The sequence below is a fragment of the Copidosoma floridanum genome, unplaced genomic scaffold (assembly GCF_036245765.1).
Source record: "Copidosoma floridanum isolate Cflo_tuat_1 unplaced genomic scaffold, Cflo_Japanese_pri ptg000012l, whole genome shotgun sequence".
Lineage (NCBI taxonomy): Eukaryota > Metazoa > Arthropoda > Insecta > Hymenoptera > Encyrtidae > Copidosoma > Copidosoma floridanum.
The window spans coordinates 232560-243826 of record NW_028321889.1 but is presented as its reverse complement, the minus strand read 5'-3'; the positions used below and the strand labels follow the sequence as shown (position 1 = coordinate 243826).

Here is an 11267-nt window from a genome sequence, read left to right as displayed (position 1 = left end):
ATAATATGTATCGATTTGTCGTTATTAATTATGTACTTTTAAAAAGTAGCTTCTGTTTGTACAATAGAATTGTTGTTGGATTATATCAAAAATAGTTTGACAAAGTGCCAGTATGAATGGAAAATAGCATTGGTGATATATGATGCTAAAATTATTTTCTCAAAGTGACGTTAAGTCGAATTTTTCATTGGTATGTTAAAGTTACGAATATGGCATGATGCTCTCACAGACGTTATGTGATTGGATACGTATATGTATCAACATATGACTCTAATTTCAGATGACAGTATATATACTGAACTTGGACTTTTCTTACGTTTATTCATTTTTTACAAAAATCTTTTTCTCTTCCAGTAGATCATGTGTTATCATATTTTTTTTTTTTTTCATTATTTAAAGGTCTTTTATGTCGTCCTACGTATTATCTAAAAAGTAAAATAGGTTACATATCTCTTAAATCTTCTCAAGTATCATTATGTATGCTCCATAGATATGTAGATACAGGTGATCTAACTAAAAGCTATAATTCTCATCAGGCTTTGAGACTCGGAGAACTCGTAATCGCGTATTTTCTTAGCGGCTCACCCAAGTTTATCCAAGTATATATAGTCTTGCTGTTAATTTTTTTTATTGCCTCCAATTCGGGCGCACCTAAAATTTTCACTGCCACTCGTCGTCGTGCGAATATTTTTATTCTCCAATTTCTTCCAAAGAAGACCGGGTCAAGTGATATTTTTACGATCTGCGAGCAAAACAACGTCACTATCACTTGGGGGGTGGAAAAACAACCCTTTTACGGAATTTTTTTTGTTTTCACGCTCTGCTGGAGTTTCGTTAACGGGTTTGAGTGAGCGTGAATGTGAACACGAGCTGTATTAATTAAAATTTTCAGATAACGCGCTTCCACGGTTGGTTGATGGATTTTAATTAAAAGAACTGGAGAGCGTTTACGACCCTTCGAATGAAAGAGGAAAACGCAGTGCGTCTACGGACTCGAGTGAAGAAACGCCGATACGAAGGTTATTTGCGGCTATTCAAGGCGTGACCTGAAAACATATGTTAATAAATTAAAGCTGATTAAAAATCTAAAGGTACTCTTTTGCGCACGTAAAAAATTCCGAGAACCCGTGTATAATTATGACAGCTCATTACTGATACAGGTGGGAAGAAATTGCGAATTGAACCGATGTCGAAATATTTACTCCGAAAAATGTAAAAAAAGTATCCGGCCAATGTATCCGAATAACGTAACTTCGAGGGAACGAGAGTCAAGAGAAATAGCTACGTTTTTTGCGATCCACATATACCATTCCGAGATTACAGTTGTCTGATGAACAGTTGTCCAACGGAGAAAGACCGGTGCGATAACTTTTTTCTCTCTTGTTCTTTTCTGCACAGGAAAGTTTGTCGAACTTTGGACGTCTCTCGGGTCCTATGGCCGATTTGAGGACGCATATGCGTTTGCAAACGCCATTATTTCGTTTCCCCTCTTTCTCATCCGGAATTCCTGTAGAAACTGAATTTTTGAAGGTTGCAGGCGGATTTCAGCGCAATTCTTCCTAAGTAATCTTTGGAAAATGATTATAACGAAAAAAAAATTTTTTTCTGCAATTGGCAATGATTTTTTGGAACTTCATTTTGTTACGTATGCTTACTTACAACGTAAAAGTGAAAAAAACTTTTTCTGATGCAAAAAATAGTGTGATACATTTCCACAGAACAAAGTTTATCATATAGTCTGGGGACAAATGTTCAAATACTTTTTTCAAATACTTTGAATATTTTTTTCTACATTTGTTTCCTTTTTAAAGCGTAATGCATTACTAATTTTAGCTAAAGAATTTTTTTAAACATAACTGTGACTTATAGTGTTAGAATAGAACAGTTAATACAAATTTTTCTTGCAAAAAAAATTCTGACATATTTTTAAGGAGAGCAGTTAAAAAAAAATACTTATTAAAAAAGTTTTTAAATACTTTTACACTCTTACTTTTAAAGTTTTTCTTTTTTAAAAGATGATGCACTATCTTTCCTGAAAATTTTTATTAAGTTAATAGAATTTGATAAAATACTGGTAACTACTACTTATTTATTTTTAATTATTAATAGACCAAGAAATCCACATTATAGTACAAAAATTTGTAGTTGAAATAAAAAATATTGTTAGTTACAAACAACCGAGATAATTGAAAAAAAAAACATGAAGTATTTAAAAAAAATTGTCAATGCCTCAACATGTTTTTAAAATAAAGGAAAAAAAAACGAGTTTATGAGTTTATTCCATTTGCCGTGCCCGGTTTTATTTTACTCAAAGAGGTAAGGAAAAACTATTTTAAAAATCAAATTTATGGTAAATTTCGGAGCTAAACACGAGTTATTCGGTCATCTGGAACGAATCGACATCCATTTTTGTTTTTGGACTGGGGCCAACGCGAATCCCCAAATTCGAAAATTGGTATTCACGTTAGCAGTCGTCGAGAAAGAAAGACGGGCTCTCTCACTCCCACGTGTAACATACAGGCGAAAAGTTTCATTCGCTGTGCTCCTGAGAAATACCGAAAGGTTACGCGGTGATTCCTAAATGCAATCTGCGGCTCACGCGGTACTTTGAAATTCCACAGGCAAACTTTCGAATTTCGGGGTGAAGAAAGAAACTTTCTTCTTTTTTTCATTTGACAGAAAAATTTGTTTACCAAAGCTTTGAAAAACTCTTCATCGTGAGAATTTCACAAAACTTCTGTCTTCCAATATGCAAAATTGGAAAAGAGGCTGCAATTCGCTCGAGAAACCAGGATTCGAGGTGAGACGCGACTAGTGGTGTAATGGGCGATGGTGACCGAAAAGAGAACTAAAACCTTTACCAGTGCGAGCACTTCTGGCGGTTGAAACTCAAAAATATTCACCAATGGTATAATCTACAATTTTTTCTTACAACAAGATACGCTGCCATAAATAATGCAACAAATTTTCTCTTTAACCGAGTTTCCATTGTTTTGACCTGTATTTTTTGTCTCTTTACATTTTGAACTCCAATGTTTTAGTTCTCCTTTTTAGGCTCAAAAGAGACAATGTCCAGCCAATTGAGTTCGGTCTGGAATTGCGGGATAAGAAATCCCAATAACCCAATACTCGACCAGGCACCAATATAGTTGATCAACCATGTATTTTTTACTATTATATATGGAGGTAAGGTTGGATTTACAATGCATACGCGTGGGGCTGTTCGACTATTGGGTCCATTATCTTAGCAGGAGAAGATAGTCGAGACCGGATTGGTTGGCGCTCAGCCAAGGATATGGCAATGGGTAATTTATCAACGAACGAGCCTCGCAAGAAGGTTTCTTGGAATTAATTTTCGGGGTGTGCCTCCTGCGTCTTGAAAAAGGAGATTATTCTTTTTTAACGTGGGTATGTTCATTCCTGCATTTGTTATACCAACAATGTACGTGAGAATTACTCGTTCGAGCGTGACACGGCGAAAGTAAAAACGATGAGCCAAACTAAACTTTTGTCCCCCATCAAATGTTGAGTCATTATTTACCCTGAATGTGAACAAAAGCATATATAGAAGATTAATAGACATTGTAGTACGAAGGAAAATGTTTGATCGAGCGTTGTCATGTTTTTTGGAAACTTGGACGAAAAATTCTGACGAATGTTAATAAATAATGCATGAACCGAAATTAAAAAATTAGAGTTATCAGAAACATCAATAAAAATGTATATTTTATCGAATTGATATAAACAGAGAAGACCTTTTTGTTTACTGCTGTGCTGGCTAGCGATATCCGTTTTCAATAACTTACCTGTAACATAAAGAAAAAGAAATACTTCAATACTACAAATGATTGTAATAAAACTGTGTGAAAAAATTTTTTTTTTGCTTATAACAATTTATCAACATTTCATATTATTTTTGTAATATTTTTTGTTAATTGAAGTTTACTTTTTTTTTGTCACGATACTTATATCAGAAAAAAAATTGAAAAGTCACTGTGGTATTGATTTTTATTCTGTAAACAATCATAGGCAGTTGATGAGTCAGTACTCAGATCCATAAGTAATTAATGTCTGTATACATAAACTATATTATATAGTTATTTGTGTGATAATAGTAAAGAAACAAATACCACAAAATTTTCCTAAAAGTTCGCAAAAACTCTAGATTTATAGTAAAAATTATTATTTTACTGTAAACGATGATACAAGTGTCAATTTAAAAAATGTTTATCTTCTTGAAAAAAAAAAAAAAAAAAAGATCTTTTATAATTAGGCTGCTCAATATTCCATCCGTGCAATCGCCGAACCTTCCCGATGCATTAGCCGATTTTTCGCATAAAAATAACGGACACACACGTGCAATCAATGCCAACCTTCGCCACGTCGAGGCTAGTTCGTTTTCCTTTCTTGCATTTTTCATGCGACCATATACCATCTCTCGGACGATGGGCCTATCTATGTAACGAAGGCCACGACACGACAATGACCTTTCTGCCACAACCTACGATACACATAAGCTCGTGCCTGTCCATTTTTATCTATTTCTATTGCACTGAACTACGAAGGGCTGACGGTAAAATCGATACTGACCCATTATTTTTCCGTACCTGTTTCCATAAACACGAAAAATGGAATGGGGTGGTGAACTAGCGTGTATCGAAGAGTTCAAGGTTAGGCTATCGACGAGCGTGGCTCACTATTGTCGGATCCAGGGTCGATTGAAGTAATAAATAAAAAAGCATCGACGGCGTTTATCCGGCTAGCCGTTAGCAAATTCTGAACGGTGTATCCTTCGGCAAATGCGAGACCAAACTGTTTTCTGGGTAATGACAAATGCATGGCGTAGTGGTTGTGTAGTTAAACGATGTGACGAACGGAAACTTTGCGGGCAAGTTCGTCATTGAATATCATTGAGCATTTGTGTCCTCTGACCGAGAAAGAGGGACTTTTTTTAGACGTCCTGCGTCAGCGTTCCGATCGACGGAATAAACTCATAGGTTGTAAATTTGTGATGGAACATCAAAACTTAAAAACTCGAGTTGTCGTCCTACGTAGCTCTTCAGTACTGAAAATTATGGCTTGACATGGTTATCTATAATATAATACATATATGATGTTCTCAACTAAAAAACAGTCCTTATGTTGGATTCTACGGAAATTTCATTCTATCCTTGCTGAGGACAACTAAGGAGAATTCATTGGATTTACAATTTTAATGGTGTAAACTCTAATCTGAGAGTAGAAAAATTAATAAAGAGCAAGATTTACAACGTTAATCTCAACATGCTATTGCGTATAGTCGTCACTTTTATGATGTGCGTTTGAAAGTTTGCGAAAGCTCTAGCGGGCGAGAGTTCGTCCATTTTGAACGAGTATGCATCCACAGTGACATGTCGATAAAATCATGTACGAAATGGCTCGAGTGACCGGACAGACCCACCAACTCATGGTTCACTCCCTTTTTCACGTAGTCGTAATTAAAACGCTCTCTGGCTCGACAGTCCGTAGCGTTACAGCAACGGTAAAGTTGTGACCAACGAATCTTGACCATAATTTTTACTGTAGCTCCACGATAATGTTTTTAGCAGCTTTTCTTATTAAATAGTAAATATTTCCATTTTACTTTACAGCCAGTCTATGTGTGTCACATGTAAAGCAGTTGTATTTGGGTAAAATAGATAATTAGTATTTGTTATACAATAAATATCTGATAACTATAAGATAATATTGTCAAACAACGGATAGTTAAATTAGGTGATTAAGGATGTTATTGGTGAATTACAACACGAAATTCATGCAGTGGTGAGCAATTTTCTCGTACAGCTGAAACACGAGTGACAGTTCACGATTAAAAAATCTCAGACTGACACGCTCATGCAAAAGTTGTTGTTGCTATAATTCCACCTTGAATATTCATTTTAAAAATTCATTAACAAACTAGAGTGAAGCTACGAGGTGAATTAAAAAGCAATTAGTTTACCGTCTGTTTCGTAGTTTCGATAAAAATTTTTTCTGCAAGCGCAGAATTTGCATGGATATGAAAAAAAAAAAAAGAAAAGAAAAAAAATGTATCGCAGGAGCTCGAATTTTTCAAACATTTAACATTTCCTGGACTTCGAGTTCACAAAATAGTTCGAGCTCAGAAAACTTTTTGTTAACATTTGTGTTGGAGAAGGAAACGATTCCTTTATTTTATGATTACAGTTTCCGATAAAATTCGCAGAGATGAAAATAATTTTAGAAACAGATAAACCAAATATTCAGGAAATAAATATTATGGGCTATATTTTGCGTGTAAGTCCTGGACTTAGCTGTTGAAAATATGAAATACAGACGGGAAGTGCACACAGAATAATGGACATCCGACGTTGGACGAAGAAAAATGATGTTATTGTATTCCACAGCAGATGTTCATTTTAAGTTGAACCTGAAGATATTCATTACAAAAACGGATAGTATTTATTAATTGGCTTATTTAGCAGTAGAATAAACCAAAGTTTCAATCAAAGTTTTAACGATATTTTCTACCTATACGTACATGCAATTTTTATATTTTCGCCTAAGAAACAAGAGAAATAGTATCACTTGTCACGGTGTAAGATTAATTAATTTCAAACATTATTACTGCAAAGAATAAAAAGGTTTCAGTTACGTGACAATTAATCTTATAAGATAGAATACGATAGGGTATCATTTTTTTTTAAACATTTGTATAAATTTTCTTGTATAATTTTAATTTTAATTAGGTTTTGTAATAAATATAATGACTTTATCTTATGGCTTCTTATCAAAAATTATTTTAAAAAAAATTGAGTATAATTAAATGACAACAGAATTGTATGATGAAGCATTGGTGTGGAGAAAACATGAAAAAATTTAGAAAATTGTGTTGGACACTAAAAACACCTATGAATAATTATAAAAGGAGATATACATACATACGAGTACATTTGGTTCATACAAAGCGTGAATTTTGACGGTTTTTAAAGTAATTATTAAGACAAGTGGGTGAAAACCAAATGGGCTCCTCATTGAGTTCATGATATTAAAAAACTATTTTTATTGTTTCTTCGCTACAACTAAAAATTCGATTTTATTTAATCAACCATTATTTTTAACATGAAACTATTTGTAAGGATGCGACAATCATTCGGACACGTACAATAAACTTCGCGGTTTGAGTATGTCCAGATGTATGGAGAAAAAAGGGACCAAACCTTAACGAAGCCACACCAAAATCAACGCCACGAACTTTCTCATTTTCCCAAAGCGCCGACTGTCGCACCCCGAGCTCGACGCTTCTCTACCCGCAGCTTTCTCCTTCGGCTCCATTCCACTTTGCCCTCGTGGAAATATAGATGAAGCCAAAGTGTCCGAGCGCGGGAGCCAAAGGGAAAGATAGCGCTCGCCCCGGCTCGTTTAATTAAATGAAATACGAGAAGCTTTTATCACGAATTACGGGATCGCACGCCCTTTTCGCGCCTATCCTTTGTACCCTGGGCATATTTTGTAGTACATGGCGGCAGTATCCATACTCGGGCAGAAATTCTGGCGCATGGATCGGTACGTGCATAATGAGAAGAGAAGGGGAAGCTCTGGGCTGTGCGCAAAGACGAAAGTTGCCTTTTCGTACATTGAAACTGATAGTTTTGGAGTTAAGTGCTGATTAAAGGAGCTTTTTGTTCTCAGTCAATTAGAACGAAGTGCCCATCTGCGTGGCTGTGTAGCTGTAAATGCTTTGTTTCTTGGTGCGAATACATTTTTTGGCAACTCAATACGTAGTGGTAATACTAGTTTTTGTGTTTGCTCTGAAAAATAGGGATCATGCAAAAAGTTCTCTTTATAATGACAAATTTGTAAAAAGATGTGCTAAATTAGTATTTTTTATAACAGGTTTTGGTTTGAATAATAGTTTATCAACTGAATAATACATCCATTAAATCATCCATAAAAATATTTTTTTTAAAACTTTTCCAACATTTTACTGAATTTTCACTTGTTCAAATGAAAAACCTACGTAAGTGTCGATTCTTTAAATTCATCATTAGTAAATATTTTTTATAGAATTCAGTGGTTCTATTATATTTGAGCTTTAATTTACTATTAATTTTTTTTGTGATTATAAATGATTTTAAGTTCATCGCATACTTACGTAACAGAACGTAGAAAAAAATTACACAATCCATCAAGTAATTACAATACTTGTAAATGAATTAGATAAATAAACGGACAGTATCATTTATTGTACGTACACACTATTAATCCAAATACCTCAAAACTGTTCATAGCATCTTTTTAAATTAGTTGGAAAAAGCAAGCAGTGAATTTTTTCGTTGTCTCTAGTAAAAAAAAGTGCTTTGAGCAAAAGCTTGAATAGAGACTTTGTTGAAAACTCAGGCGTGTGCAAATGCTGCGTACACGCCCATTGCATCCGACCTACTTTTTTTCCTTTTTCCTCGCACTTTTTGTGATTATTTTTTCTCCTTTTATCGGCTGATTGATCAAAGTAAAGGTCGTTCTTTCATTTTGCTTTTGCTGAGTATGAACTTTTTTTGTAAAAAAAAATTTTTTTTCTTTTGAAAAGTTTTTTACTTCAACAGTGGGATTAAACGTCGTTCAAATATTTTATCGAATGTTATTGTCAATAAAAATAAATTACTTTAGGATGATGTTACATAAGGATATTATTAATAGTATCGTTAACGTAAAAAATGTCTGTAAGTTTAAACTTTTTCCATCATCGATTAAATAACTGATTTTTTTAAATGTAATTGTGAGTCCCAACTGGAGCCTATATTTAAGTTCAAACCAAATTATTTTGAGAAGTAATTCGGCTACAGAAATTTTAATTTTTTTTACGAAATAATCTATTCATTAATAGCATTTATTCGTTTAAGAATATAATTCTTACAAAATTTTTTTAAATTGAAGTTAGAATCGACCTTCAATACATGATATAACGTAAAATATTTTTTTACTAGTCACTATTATCTATACAACTGTTATCATTTTAATGGCTATTATTGAATAGATCAGTCAATTAATAAAGGTTTCACGGCCTTTAGCTTTAATATCACATGTAATTCTGTGAAAGATATCAAGTATCCTACATGTAGTTTCTAAAAAGTATGTCATAGCAATAAAAACTAATTATGTCCAACAACTACAGTGTTGTCTTGGAAAATTTTAAATTGAAACTTAAAGCATCCCAAAAGCAATATACATTGAATATTTATTTCCAATGTTTCGATTATCTTGTCCTAACAAAAATTTCACCTTACCTTACCTTCGAAATATGTACTAAAATACTAAATATCTCAAATGGAATGGCTTATGAGATCAAACTTAATATAATCAGTTTATTTTCTAGGTATCAGAAAATTTAGTCTTCAAGTTTGATTAAAATCCAAAATAACTAGCTCCTACAGTCTTCCTATGGTCCAAACTTCAAAATAAATGTTCTTACAACTTAATGGAAACCTTTACACCTTAGAACCGATAATCAAAGCTGAACGCTATATAAGCTTAAGGATAATCCATACTGATCCGTCACTCCGAGCTCACAACACTTTCGTGCAAGCCTCCGTTCCCCGATAAACAAAAGCTCCTCTCTAAAGCCTTTGTCGAAACTTTGTGCTTCGAATCCTCATTTTCTCCTCCTTTCGTTTGAGCACATAATTTCCAACACTCAGTATCACCTAGAAGCATATGGATGAACACGTGCTCGTACAAAACAACTGTACTTTCGACATCTGGTGTCAGAAACCGTATTCTCAGAAGCTCAGTTTTTCCGAGAATCCTCTTATGCAAATGTAAACGACCCTAAAATTGCAGGGGGTCTGTTGTTCGCTGCGGTCTTTAGCTTATAGCGTTGAGGCTCACTAGCGAAGGTCGGAATATACGTATGCGGTACCACTTTAAAACGAGAATCAGTTCTGATGGCTAGTATGAACAGAGCAATGTGGTCGTCGAAAGACAGAGTTGGAAAATTATTCTTTGTGAGTCGTGCTTTCAATACCTACCCACAAGAAAGGAAAAGATACAATTTCACAATTATTACAATCAATCAGCACAATAACTTTTTCTACGACTAGTCAAAAAATCCATGTCTCCCAATCGATCAAAATACTAATCCAAATCCCAACAGACGACGAATGTGCCTGGCTATCAATGGTATCTTCCACCCAAAACTGATCTTTCCTGATCGGAGTAGCAGCCAACCACAGATTTCCGTATCATAATCCACCCCTCGCGCGCATACCGCCACATGTATATGCCCAAACCAACCCGTTTTCACGTATACATGTATGTCCATGATGATATCGATTATAGGAAGGGGTTAGGGGATGCCTCGCTCTGCGACAGGAAATTGCGTCAGACGTGGATATCCTTGCAGATCAAATCCGCATCGAATTACTCGATCTCCTTTACTCTCCCCTTCCTTTTCCTGCGGAAGTGGAACAGAGCTTCTATGTCGTCGTCAAGAGCTTCACCGAGATACTTCCCTTATTCTCTCTATCTCACTCGTTCCCTCCAAGAGCTAGGGTGTAATTCCACCGAACGGACCGAGTGAGTAATGCTGGAGGGAGGGGACAGATTTTGGAAGAATGATAAGAGAAACGCCTTAGGAAGAAGCAGCAAGGATGGAGAAATTGAAGTCTGATATCGAATTATTGAATGAGATTTGGACCTGGTGTGTTATCAGAGTGACTTGAGGATTGCGCTATGGGGGAATAATGGAAGAATGTGTATGTGAGCACACATTTAGCAATCGAGACGGAAGAAGGTGGGTAGAATTTATCTTCAAGGTATGTAAAGTAAGGATACTGAACAGTAAGACCTATGAAAATAAAGTTGCTGAAATGGTTGTTGATTATGTTAATAGAATTTTTTGATACAGTAACTATGGACTGTATGTCGATCTATTATTATTACATATGCATGTTTTGAGATAGTTTTTTAGTAAACAAGTGTGGGGACATAATGGATTAGTAGATGTAATTAATTCCATTGCATGTAAAAGTTATTAAGTGTTTACTAATTTACACATTTGTATCTGTCTATTACATATGTTTTGAGACAGTTCTTCGGTGAATAAGTATATGGTTGTGTTGTATATAAATAGATGTAATAAATGTAACTGGGTAGCAAAGTAATAGAATATTTAGTAATTCTCACATTTAATAACATAACGACTTGAGAACAACGTTAATCCCCAAGCTTCAATTCCTTACTCAAAGATTATTTCATCCGTTCATCTCGTTACA

At 34.6% G+C, this 11267-nt stretch overlaps 1 protein-coding gene across 2 annotated transcripts in view; it reads right to left on the bottom strand.

Moving 5' to 3' along the window:
* cpx (synaptic transmission protein complexin) overlaps positions 1–11267 on the bottom strand; it is a 341835-nt gene that overhangs the window by 228170 nt on the left and 102398 nt on the right. Inside the window, exon 1 of one of the 2 annotated variants that reach the window (XM_089590604.1) lies at positions 3756–3806. The exons of the other annotated variant lie outside the window; for it this stretch is intronic. The gene's annotated coding sequence lies outside the window, so the exon portion shown is untranslated. Of the gene's footprint in view, positions 1–3755; positions 3807–11267 lie in introns of those variants that run through there. 2 annotated transcript variants of the gene reach the window in all.